The following is a 13,556-nucleotide window of genomic DNA, read 5'->3' as shown; positions in this document are numbered from 1 at the left end:
AGAATAAAAACCACTTTCCCGGAGGAAACCGAGAACCAGAGAGACCATCCGGGAATCGTCAGCCAACTTCAAAGGTAAAGTGTGCGGGAGTCTATACTTAGCAAGCAGACCCAAAAAAAGGGGGCATTCAACCAAAATGTGGGCTACTGACTGGAAGGCTCCACAACCACAAAGTGGGGGTGGCTCATCACCCAAAAGAACCATGGGTCAGCCTGGTATGGCCAATGCGGAGACGACACAGTGTGGTCGAGTCCTTTCAGGAGAGGCGAAAGGAAGAACACCACGGGCCTGGTCTCACCTTAAGCGCACGAAGTTTATTAGACAGGGGAGTAGCCTCCCAAGAGTTGGCCCATGACTGTGCGAAGTGGGATTTGATGTGGAGTCGTAAATCCGCTGCAGGAGGGGTTACAGAAAATGGGGGTAAGTTCCCCAGCCAAACGATCAGCGAGCTCAATACCCGGGATACCCACATGGCCAGGGACCCAAAGGAAGTCAATGGAACAAGCAGCACGGTGAATATCAGCGAGATGGTCATGGATGGCAGAGACCAAGGGATGGCGCGAAAAACACCACTCAATAGCCAGAAGGCCACTCATTGAGTCCATACATAACAAAATGGGGTTGTGTTGGGACTGGTTAATAAAGGTAAGGGCCTGGGAAATCGCCATCAATTCCACAGTAAACACCCCACATGGAGGTGGCAGCATATGATTTTCCGTTCCAACAGAGGACGTGAAGGCATACCCCACATGATCAGCAGATTTAGAGCCATCAGTGTAAAAAACAACAGCATCCCGAAACTCCCATAAAATTTGTCGGAAAAAGGAACAGAACACCATCGGGGGATGGAAACTTTCGGACCTCGGCGGAGATCCATCCGAATTCGAGGCCAAGTAAGTAATCAGGGGGGGGGGGCGGTGGAGGGGAGGGAGCGAGGAAGACAGTACAAAGAAGGAAGCTGAAAATCACGGCAAAGAGACGCAAGGCGGAGCCCAACCGGTAAACCCGCCCGAGGGCGGGAATCGGGTGGGCGACGTCCATGGTCTGGGAACTGGATAGAATAGGAAGGATGAATGGGAGAGGAACGGATAGCGAGTGCATAAGACACCAGAAGGCAGGGGCGACCAAAGGACCGACAGAGGCCACAAGCCCGTCGATAGCAATTAGGAAAAGGACACTCAAGACAGAACCCTGTGGGATGCCCGTCTCTTGGGTCCATGGAGAATTAAAAGCAGTACCAACCCGAACCCTGAATGACCGATGGAACAGAAACTGGCCGATAAAAATCGAGAGTGGGCCCCGAAGACCCCACTGATGAAGGGTAAGTAAGATGTGATGGCGCCAGGCCGTGTCATAGACCTCGCGAATGTCAAAAAATACTGCAACCAAATGGCGGCGCTGGGAAAAAGCCTGCCGAACTGCAGATTCCAAGCGAAGTAAATGATCGATTGGAGACCGTCCCTCTCGGAAGCCACACTGGTAAGGGGACAATAGATCCCGAGATTCGAGGACCCAATTGAGCCGATGGGCTACCATCCGTTCAAGTACTTACAAACAACATTGGTCAGACTAATTGGCCGATAGCTGTCAACAAATAGGGGGTTCTTACCAGGCTTAAGGACAGGAACCACGGTGTTATCCCTCCACTGAGAAGGGAAGTCACCCTGGGGCCACATACGGTTAAACACCAGAAGATGATGTTGCCATTGTGGAGCAATGAGATGTTGAAGCAGTTGATTATGAATGGAGTCTGGGACAGGGGCCGTATCATGAGAAGAAGATAGAGCAGAAAGAAATTTCCATTCAGTAAAAGGACCATTGTAAGATTCTGACTCGCAAGAGGTAAAATATAAGGTGAAAGCTTCGGCCCACTGCTTCTGGTGAAGGAAAGCAGCTGGATAGGAGGCTGATGCTGATGCCACTGCAAAATGGGTCTCAAGATGTTCTGCAAGAACTAACGGGTCCGTACAAAGACCATCTGGGAGGTGAAGGCTTGGGAGGGTGGACTGCCGATGACAACCTTGGAGAGAGCGAAGTGTAGCCCATACCCGTGACAGAGGGACAGTAGAACCGAGGGAAGAAACAAATTGTTCCCAATATATCCACTTGCTCTGTTAGATTAAATAACGGGCTTTAGCGCGAAGGCGTTTAAAGGTAGTAAGGCTGGCTACGGATGGGTGCCTCTTAAAGTGTTGCAAAGCTCGACGGCGATCACGGATGACAATGGCAATGGCCGTACTCCACCACAGGAGTTGCCGGCGACGAAATGGTGCAGATTAGCGCGGGACAGCAAGGCTAGCAGCGCGAACAATCGCGTCAGACACGTCACATAGGACGTCGTCAATACAACCCGACAAAGAGGGAGAAAACACGACCTGTGCAGTGTATAGAGGCCAATCGGTGAGTTGGAAAGACCAACGAGGTAGCCAGTCCATCAGGGAGCGGGAAGCGAGAGAGAGAGAATCAACAGGAAATGGTCACTGTCACAAAGGTCATCGTGTGGCGACCAGTGTAATGAACGGAGGAGAGAGGGAGAAGAAAGAGAAAGTTCAATGGCAGAAAAGGTAGCATGACCGGCACTGAAATGAGTGGTGGTGGTGGTGGTGGTCGTTGGGATGTTTAAGGGGGACTAAACAGCTAAGGTCATCAGTCCCCTGAAATGAGTATGGGAGCCGTCATTAAGAAGGCACAAGTCATGGTCCGCAATAATCTGGTCTATGAGAAGACCTCATCTAGATGGAAAAGCACTGCCCCACAAGGGATGACGAACATTAAAATCCCCAAGGAGGAGGAAGGGAGGAGGAAGTTGCTGAAGAAGGGCAGTTAAAGCAGCAGGTGTAAGAGTCCGTGACCTCAGAGTCCAGGTGGATCCTAACAGCAACCGCTTCCAATGTAGTTTGAAGAGGAATCCACGTGCTAGCAATGTCTGTACGGACCAACGTACAAACGCCACCAGAAACCCGCAGGGGTCCGACCCGATTTCGACAGAAAAAACGGAACCCAGGGAGGGTCGGTGAGTGAGCATCAGTAAAATGAGATTCCTGTAGAACCACAGAAGCTGCAGAGTAAGACGAAATAAGGGATTTGAATTCCGTAAGGTGACGAAAGTATCCATTACAATTCCATTGGATAACCACAGAACGATGATTTAAATGGGGGCTGAACACGCTAAAGCCAATCATACCGCCGGGTCCCCACTTGTCACCGACAAGGAGGGGGCGACATCTATGAACGACAGGTCAGAATCCGGTTGTGAAGCCGGGGATGGGACCTCTGGTGATACTAGAGGCTCTTTGTCCCGGGACTTATGTTTCTCCTTCTTTTCAGGCTGAGATCGAGGAGGGCTGTGTGGCATAAAGGAGCCAGCTGCAGCAAGATCGGGAACAGAAAGAGACCAGGCCACCTGGGGACCGACAGACCGCGGCTCTCGCGGTCGTCGTGTGGCAGCAGACCTTTGACCTGGAAGGTGCAAGGAAAGGGCATCCCGGGAGAGGCGCCCTTGCCTGGCAGACGCCGAAGGAGTGGGACACCTCTCCGGCTGGGGAGGGGGAGCAGTGCTGAGAGGAGACAGTGTGGGAGCCGCAGGGGTGGGGTGGAGGAGAGGGGTCCGGGATTGGGCTAAGGAAGGGGGAGGAAGGGGTGAAGATGTAACAAAAGTGTAACTAGATGTCATGGACACAGGGTGAAGACGTGTATACTTCTTACGGGCCTCTGTGTAGGTTAAACGATCGAGGGACTTATACTCCTGTGTCTTGTTTTCCTTCTTATATACTGGGCAATCTGGTGAACGTGGAGAATGATTGCCATGACAATTAACACACACAGGAGGGGGAACACACGGACTCCCCTCATGGAGTGGACGTCCACAGTCACCACAGAGAGGGGCCTGTGAACAGCGGGAAGTCATGTGTCCAAAACGTAAGCACTTAAAACACCTCACAGGAGGTGGGATGTACGGCTTCACATCACATCGATAAACCATAATCTTTACTTTCTCAGGGAGGGTATCTCCTTCAAAGGCCAGGATAAAGGCACCAGTATCAATGTGATTGTCCTTAGGACCCTTCTGAACATGCCGAACAAAGTGAACACCCCGCCGTCTGAGATTGTCCCGAAGTTTCTCATCAGTTTGAAGGATGAGGTCCCTGTGAAAAATCAAACCTTGATCCTTATTTAGAGACTGGTGGGGGGGTAATGGACACAGGAATTGTGCCAAGACGGGTACAGGCACGAAGGGCCGCAGATTGGGCAGCTGAAGCAGTATTGATCAGCAACGAACCCGACCACATCTTGCTCAGGGAGTCCACTTCGCCAAACTTGTCTTCAATGTGTTCCACAAAGAATAAAGGTTTGGTATTGGTGAAAGTATCCCCATCAGTCCTGGTGCAAACCAGATAACAGCGGAAAGGTTTCGCCCCTAGCCGACGGGCCTGACCCTCTTCACCAGGGGTAGTTATGGAAGGGAAGGCCGAAGGGGCAAGAGAAGCAGCACTCGAAGAATCAGTTCCACGCAGAGAGATGGCCGCAGAAGAACGGCCAGAGTTCTGGACCCGTATGCGTTTCATTTGCATAGCGTCTGCCCTGATACCACCCACTCCGATCAGGGGCTCTCCTCACGGGCTCCACCCAGCCACAGCAAGGGCTGTCTGGCACGGCGGCCATTGCCAAGAGTTCCGATGCTCCAGGATGTGTGTTCAGGGGGCTCAACCAAAAGGGTACATAGTGACCCCACCACACGGGCTGGCTACTGTGCTGGCTATGCACCCTAGCATCAGACAACGACGTGAAAGAAAAGGTGGAATGTACTAGGAGGGCGCACGCCTGAGACACTAGGTAAGGTGCTCTTCCCCAAATGGCTCACACTACGGAAGAGAAATTCAGTAATGGAGGTCAAACCCCAGAGGGTGACCAGGGAGGAGGTGATTACGCAACAAAGCTAAATTGTAAAACCAACAGAATCAGGAGGATAGCGGGGCCAACATAAGCAAGGACACCAAGAGAGGGAGAGGAGAGGGCGAGGGGAAAGGAGCAAGGAGGGGAAGGCGAAGGAAATGCAGCCCCGTGCTCACCACGCACGTATCCACAAAAGAGTTGTGGACTCCCTGGGGGGAAGTGTCAGCGTGCGAACCATTCAAAGAAACATCATTGACATGGGGTTTCGTAGCCAAGGCCCTCTCTTGCACCCTTGATGACTGCACGAGACAAAGCTTTACGCCTCGCCTGGGCTCTTCATCACCGACATTGGACTGTTGATGACTGGAAACCCGTTTTCTTAAGGGCTATGGGTAGTTGCTCATCTTCACAATTGTGAAACATATCTCCTCTGTGGTTAGCTCTTTGCTATTACGAACGATCTATAGAGTAGAGTAAACGAATGAGGGCACGTTCCTGTGTTATTGTCGTGCAGCGTGCCATAATCGTTTATTAGTATTGTTTCTGGAAACCATCCTCAGAGTTCTGGGTAAGGCACAGAATATCATGTCTGCCATGTCACTTCCATTATGCTGGTACGTGCGAAGATAAACTACAATATAAAAGTATTTTACTAACTTCTTAAGATGAAAACTGCTTTCATTAGAACTAATGTATGCGCTGCATCCTCCAGATTTATGAATACGTTTCCATTCACTACATTTGTAAAATACATTGAATTAACTGCTTGGAGCGACCTTAAATCTAAGGATCAGATACAACTAACTGCAGGAAAAGCAGATGCCAGGATGAGATTCATTGAAAGTATCTTAAGGAAATGTAATTCATCCACAAACGAAGAGGCTTACAAAATACTTCTTCCACGCATTCTAGAGTGTTTCCTTTAATTTGGAAATCTTACCTATAATATGGAGGGACAAAAAGAGAGAGAGAGAAAGACATTTCAAGAGACGCGTTATGTGTGTGTCGGATAGGATTACTGAATTTCCGAGACCGTAAGGGTCAAACAACATATTACATCCTCGCATAAATGCCACGCAAAATGGCCACGACGAGAAAATCGGCGAAGTTAGAGTACATACAGAAGTTTATTTACAGTCGTTATTCATGGGGACCATTCACAACAGACAAGAGCGACGATCATAGTGATATGAGAGGGAGCCCGCGCTACACACTGGAAGGTGGTTTGCGGAAGAGCGATGTAGTTGTATGAGGATTGCCCAGAAAGTAATGCACTGCATTTTTTTTCTTCTACAATACTTTATTGAACTTAATGAGAATTACACACACGAAAGAATGATCGTTTATCCACATACCCTATTTTTTCACGTAATCTCCACTTCGTACATCACCTACAGACGCCTTTTTAAACTGTCCTGCAGCTACGCTATCTGTCGGAAGTGACGGAAACTTGAGGCTATCACTCAGGAGGCTTCAAACAGTACATACGTAACGTTTCGCATTCGTAGCATTGTTTATGGCTGAGAAAAAAAGCGGTGTTTTAGTTTCTGGGCAACCTTAGCAAATGCATCTAAGAAATAATAAAACAAGACTAAACACACGGAGATGGCTATCGGACCACTTTGAAACTCAAGTAAAACTATTCATTGATGTACGGTTTATCTCCTCCCTTCGAAGTTACGGCACCAAGAATCACTAGAACTTAAGTTTCTTGGTCGATGCGCTGCACTAGTACGCCTTTCCAGGACTCATAAATTACACGCTTGTCATCACAAGTTATTTCAGCGGACTGCAATGTAAAAGAATATGTTGCTATAACCATAAAAGTCAACGCTATCAGCCACAAGAAAGCCGAAAAGACGCCGTAAAACCATGGGTGTGATAAGCTGGAACAACATTTTGTATCCGGGCCGTATATCTCGGCTGACGTATCTAGGTAGGTGGCTTAATGGTTGGTTTTCTCTGAAGCTGTGCACTTGCGACGGCGCCGCATGTTGCCTATATTTGCTTAGTTTCCTTATCACATTTCGCGCTATTCCACAATTCCTATTGGAAAAAATGTGCATTATTAATTACCAGTTTTCCAACGTCAAATCGATTACAAACATGGTGATTATCTTCAGTGACAGAAAAAATTTATAAGGGGCACTCATTTGAAAACCAGACACACGGAAAAAAGGTAAGTAAACTGTTTATTTTCTCAGACGTAATAGGCATAATTGTTAATACACTACTGGCCATTAACATTGCTACACCACGAAGATGACGTGCGAAATTTAACCGCCAGGAAGAAGATGCTGTGGTATGCAAATGATTAGCTTTTCAGAGCATTCACACATGGTTGATGCCAGTGGCGACACCTACAAAGTGATGACATGAGGAAAGTTTCCAACCGATTTCTCATACACAAACAGCAGTTCACCGGCGTTCCCTGGTGAAACGTTGTTGTGGTGCCTCGTGTAAGGAGGAGAAATGCGTACCAACACGTTTCCGACTTTGATAAACGTCGGATTGTAGCCTATCGCGATTGCGGTTAATCGTATAGCGACATTTCTGCTCGCGTTGGTCGAAATCCAATGACTGTTAGCAGAATAAGGAATCGGTGGGTTCAGGAGGGTAATACGGAACGCCGTGCTGCATCCCAACGGCCTCGTATCACTAGCAGTCGAGATGACAGGCATTTTATCCGCATGGCTGTAACGGATCGTGCAGCCACGTCTCGATCCCTGAGTCAGCAGATGGGGACGTTTGCAACACAACAACCATCTGCACGAACAGTTCGACGACGTTTGCGGCAGCATGGACGACTATCAGCTCGGAGACCACGGCTGCGGTTACCCTTGACGCTGCATCACAGACAGGAGCGCCTGCGATGGTGAACTCAATGACGAACCCGGGCGCACGAATGACAAAACGTCATTTTTTTCGGATGAATACAGGTTCTGTTAACTGCATCATGATGGTCGCATCCGTGTTCGGTGACATCGCAGTGAACGCACATTGGAAGCGTGTATTCGTCATCGCCATTCTGGCGTATCACCCGGCGTGATGGTATGGGGTGCCATTGTTTACACGTCTCCGTCACCTCGTGTTCGCATTGACGGCACTTTGAACAGTGGACGATACATTTCAGATGTGTTACGACCCGTGGCTCTCCCCTCATTCGATCCCTGCGAAACCCTACCTTTCAGCAGGATAATGCCCGACCGCATGTTGCAGGTCCTGTACGGGCAATTTTAATGGCTAGTAGTGTAGTATTAGGTGAGCCACTTGAATTTACGCTCGCAACGGCGGGATTGGTTAATTTCAATACTAATTAACTCGGCAACGGCGCAACGTATCGAATTTTTATTGAGAACTATTTTTCCGTGCAACCTAACTGATGTGTTGGTGAATGTGCCAACACCTTGTAGATTAAGGAGGCCGAAATGCACGCTATCTAACGCAGACGGGCGTGAATTCTGGAACAGGATAAGTAGTGAATTCTAATAAGAAAAGTATGCAGCTCCTTTTGTACTTATCTTTTAATCCATCCTTTGTATACATCGTTCTTGATGAGACATCTGGAGATTGTGGCGATACAAGTGAGACTCTTTTGATACAAGCTATCTAAGGCTAATGGCGCCTTGCTAGGTCGTAGACATGAACTTAGCTGGAGGCTATGCTACTGTCTCTCGGCAAATGAGAGCACAGGATTCGTACGTATAGTCGCTAGCAACGTCGTCGTACAACTGGGGCGAGTTCTCGTACGTCTCTCGAGACCTGCCGTGTGGTGGCGCTCGGTCGGCGATCACACAGTGGCGACACGCGGGTCCGACATGTACTAATGGACCGCGGCCGATTGAAGCTACCACCTAGCAAGTGTGGTGTCTGGCAGTGACACCACACTAACCATGACCCTTACAAGCTCTTCAGATTGTTTTTCACCACCCTGGATATGCACGGAAATTTGCGGCCCTACACTGACGTTTCCAGTGGAGGTTATATGCTAAGTATCCGAAATTTTTGATGAAACATAGCATGTGGAAAATCCAATGCAGTATGCTTTTGGTACACAGTAATTTACGTAGACAGAAGTAAAAGAAGTCTCGAGTTGGAGTCTCGGTCCGGCACACAGTTTTAATCTGCCAGGAAGTTTCATATCAGCGCACACTCCGCTGCAGAGTGAAAATTTCATTCTAGAAGAAAAATAAGTTTACACCATGTACTTCGCAAAGGCTGTTCCTTTGTTACCTTACTACAGGCTTCGAGAGCAGATGTAAATTAGTGTTGGGAACCTGGGCCATTAGATGCTATATTACTTCGTAGGAGTAATGCTCGCAGAGATCATACAAATCTTAAGCATAATAACATCTTCGGAATTCGGAAAAAAAGGAAAGAACGATAGGGTTTAACTTATCGTCGATAGCTAGATCATTAGCAATGGAAGCAGAAGCTCTGATTGTTTCAAAGAAGGGGTAGGAAATCGGCCATGTCATTTCAAATGAACTATTCCGGAATTTTCCTAGAGCTATTGAGGGGAATTACCGAAAACCTAAATCAGGATGACGGGAAGTGGATTTCGGCCGTCGTCCTCCCGAATGCGAGTCCAGTATGCTACCCACTGCCGCCACCTCGTTCGGTCGGTTTGGTTTAGTTTAATTTCCCTACAGTCCATTTGTCACTACTTCTGTTTATTCCAGCTTACCAAGCTATATGACGACCTTTGTAGTATGCTGTGTTCGACGTGGTGGAAAACAGTTTTATTTTTTTATGTCGTCTCAAAAGGTGTAGCACTCGCAAGATACGTTTTGTGGGAGCAAGATCAACAGGACGATACGTAAACAGGATGTGGAAATCCATTTTAAGTGATGGTATCTTGTATCACAGAAGGCATTTAGTTATAGTCTGACGTGCACATAAACCCGAAGTTGAAGCATCATTCTTGAAATGGAAATTAACGTCCACTTTCGTACGATATTTCTGGCAGAGTGTTCTGTATAACTTCAACGTGCTGTAGTTCATTTTGCGTGGCACCTGTAACAGCAGAAGCAAAACAAATTTTATGTAGAATTTGAAAACGTTGACAGATGAGGACACCGAACATCCCATACTTTCTGTTCTTGATTTTCCCACAGAAAAGAATCTCAAAGACAGAGTGAAGCAATTTACAGCCCTTTGTTCTAAGCGAGGGGTAATGTTGACTATATATTACGCAGTTTGCGAGTAACACTCTCACTGTTACCGCTGTAGTATAGCAGAGTGCAATAAAGACCTTATTTAATAAGAAACATTACCTGACATTGTGTAAGAAAGCTACTTCTTCTCGTTTGTTTTACATGTTTTCCGCTATTTCTTTAACAAGAAAGCTGTCTTAAGGAAGCGAAATATGGAGGGCAGAGTAGGAGCGAACGGTGTAGGGGAAAAATTGTGGAAATTACGTCACACCCACGATTCCGACGATTTATAGCGCCTTATCTTCAGCGCATTTTCGGTTTCTGTATCATCCATTATGACACTAATGCTGCAATTTTTCATACAGCACGCCTTTTTATTACCTTCTCGGAGTATATGACGTTGCCTTATACGTTCTCCATTGCTGATTCTCAGGGAATGTTTATTATGTAACACTCCTTGATGAAATATATTTCCGTAAGTAGCAGGTAATTCTTTCGTCGTGTAAAGCCAGGGATAGAAGAATATGTGCTCAATTTCTCCTAAAACAGACAAACGTGAGGCGTGGACCAATTAAGGGCAATTCTTCGGAACCGTCGTGGACATTTGGCTGCTGAAAGCTCCGTGCCTCTAACCTGCGTATTGTTCATTCTGAATCGTGCATTTACGCACTAAAAAAAAATAAACATATCTTGTACCATCTTAATTGGGCTACAGAGGTTGAATAATCACAAAACAATAGAAATTCAAGTTAGTGGCGAATGAATTAGGATGGTGCGTAACGTAATAGCGATTCTTGCTAGCGATAAAGGATTTTATTAGAAACATGCATTAAAGAATATATTCGCTTTTCGAACCACGGGCCATGGTCTGTATTCCGGAAATAGTTTGCTTGTTTTCAGTTGAATAAGTAGTCACGGCAGTCATTGAAGCAATTACGCTATCGGAGAAGGTTGATTTGTTGAAGACGTGTGACATGACGGAAACTGACGTAATATCAACGACCATACAAATTATATATATATATATAATTCTCAGAAATGGAAGCAACACGCAGACAGAATGCTACGAGATGGATATCGTAAACCTTTCGGCAATGTAGACCCAAAGGGGTGAGGGACGTAGATCATGTACATAAAGTCGGTACACATCTTATAATTGACGTGAAAATGCTCATTGCAGTGACAGTTACCATAAGTCCACCACTCACTCAGGGCAGAGTTAAGACCTCTAAATTGTCTCACTCATTATAGAAAACCATTACTTTTATTCCATAGAGAAGTCATTCTGTATGTAAATAAATACAACAGAATAGAAGAAACTTTATAATTAACGAGATTATGCCTTAGAGAAACTGTGACCACTGTTTCTATGATGAAGAAAACAAGCTGAGAAAGTTTTTCATTACAAAGAAATACTTTTATATGAAAAATTCATTTCATTATTGTAATCTGGTTCTCTGACATATTCAACTGAAACTTAATACAACAGACGGGAGAAAAGAAATAGATTATCATTTAAAAGTAAGCTACCACTGTGTCATATTTTTACTGTGTCAATAAACATATAAAACAGATTAATAGCATCGTTTTAATTTTTTAAAATAATATTTGCTCATCATCATTGTCATCTACATTTACGGATTAGGTACGAGGAACCTGTTCAGGTTTCTGTGTACTACTCCACCGCTTACAGGGCCGATCTACATCCCTTAGCTGTTTTGGTATATATTGCAAAACGTTTCTTAGGATATCTATCTCGTAGCAGTCTGCCTGCGTGCTGCTTCCATTTCATCTTTTATGTGTTTTTTTTTCTGTTACTAAAAATATTCTAAGCTCATTTCTAATATATTTGTTTCTTATTTTATCTTTTAGATTACACGATTTTACCGATTTCAGGAATTTCATTTTTTCACGCCACTATTTGATTTAGTTCTTCGTCCTTTGCTATCCAAGCCTCAGATTTGTAGATAGCGGTAGAACAGCTAGTATTTTATAGTACTTCATTTGTATTTCTATAGTCGTCGGTTTATTCAATGTTCTTTTTATGTTCCACTGATACCATGAAATTTTACTGCTTTATTCTTTATATCTTTGTCAGGAACAAAACAAATGTCGCACCACAGGTAGTTTAAATGACTTACTTGTTGGATGATTTAGGTTTTTGTCAATTATTTTCATCAATTTAGTTTAATTTTAAAATATTTCCTTGCAATTTGTCTTCTGAAGTGGCCATTATAATCTGGTCGTCAGCATACATTAACTGATAACGACATGATTATTAGAATTGCTGCACCATATAGCAGCTTCTAACAAATAATCTTTATCCACGATAGACTGTTTCGGCCTTTATCGTCATTGTCAAGTACGTGTAGATTGATGCGACGTCCGTGTTAGGTCGTTCGTGAACTGTCTTATAATTGTCACTGTTTTAGTAAAATTAAAATTTAATTTAAAAAAAATGTTATTTACGGTGTGAAACACATGGCGTCGTAAGAGCGGAACTGTCAAACTACTGTCACACCGTAATTAACATTTTATTTTCAACGTATTTACATCATTTACCATCTTATTAAAATGTGTAAAAAGAGGAGGTGTGCTTATTTGAGATATAACACACTCAAAACACAAGGGTCGTATAAAGATCATGAAAGAACTCATACTGAGACAAATTCACTAGTGAATCGTTTTAAACAGGAACGTGGGGAAATATTTTCCAAAAATTTAGAACATGACTTCTAAGGGATGCAGAAACTAATTTAAAAACGATACGACAGTAGAGGAAAGAATTAAATAAAATTTGGAAATTGAATGGCATAAATGAGGAATGATGCATTAAATATTTACCAGTTGTATAAACGTAAAAAGATCACCAGAAAACGAAGATAGATGAGAGATCTGTATGCAAGCAACTGACGATGTAACTGTCTTATAGGTACAGGTAAGAGAAGCTGTAAATCTCTTAAGAATAGGAAGTCTCCGGGGGAAAGATGTGATGCCAATGAATTACTGAAGTATGGGCGATATCCACTAAAAGAGACATTAAACAAGTCGATTAACAATCTTATAAATCAAAATAAAATTCAAAAGAAATGTAAAATAAATATTACAATTCTCATGTACAAAAACGCAGATACTAAAGACCTGTCCAAGTACAAACGGATAAATCTACAGAGTTAAGTTCCTAAGCTCATTAAAAAAATAATAGGAAATAACATAAAAAGCGCTACAAACCTTTTAGAGGACCAGTACGGTTTTAGATCCAATAGGTCATGCACAGATGCACTATTCATTCTTAGATGGGTTGTAGAGAAGTCCACTGAATACAACAGACACGCATATCCTTGTTTTATTTATTTACGGAAGACTGTGTAACTTTTTAAATCTGCTCTACAATAGAAGGTTTCCTCCAAATTTAATAAAAAACAAAAAAATGGCTCTGAGCACTATGGGACTTAACATCGTAGGTCATCAGTCCCCTAGAACTTAGAACTACTTAAACCTAACTAG

General features: G+C 44.6%; 1 protein-coding gene across 2 annotated transcripts in view; it reads right to left on the bottom strand.

Moving 5' to 3' along the window:
- LOC126203145 (prolactin-releasing peptide receptor-like) overlaps positions 1–13,556 on the bottom strand; it is a 918,861-nt gene that overhangs the window by 271,397 nt on the left and 633,908 nt on the right. The window lies entirely within an intron of this gene.

Source organism: Schistocerca nitens, chromosome 9 (genome assembly GCF_023898315.1).
Source record: "Schistocerca nitens isolate TAMUIC-IGC-003100 chromosome 9, iqSchNite1.1, whole genome shotgun sequence".
Lineage (NCBI taxonomy): Eukaryota > Metazoa > Arthropoda > Insecta > Orthoptera > Acrididae > Schistocerca > Schistocerca nitens.
This window is presented reverse-complemented; position numbering and strand designations above follow the sequence as displayed.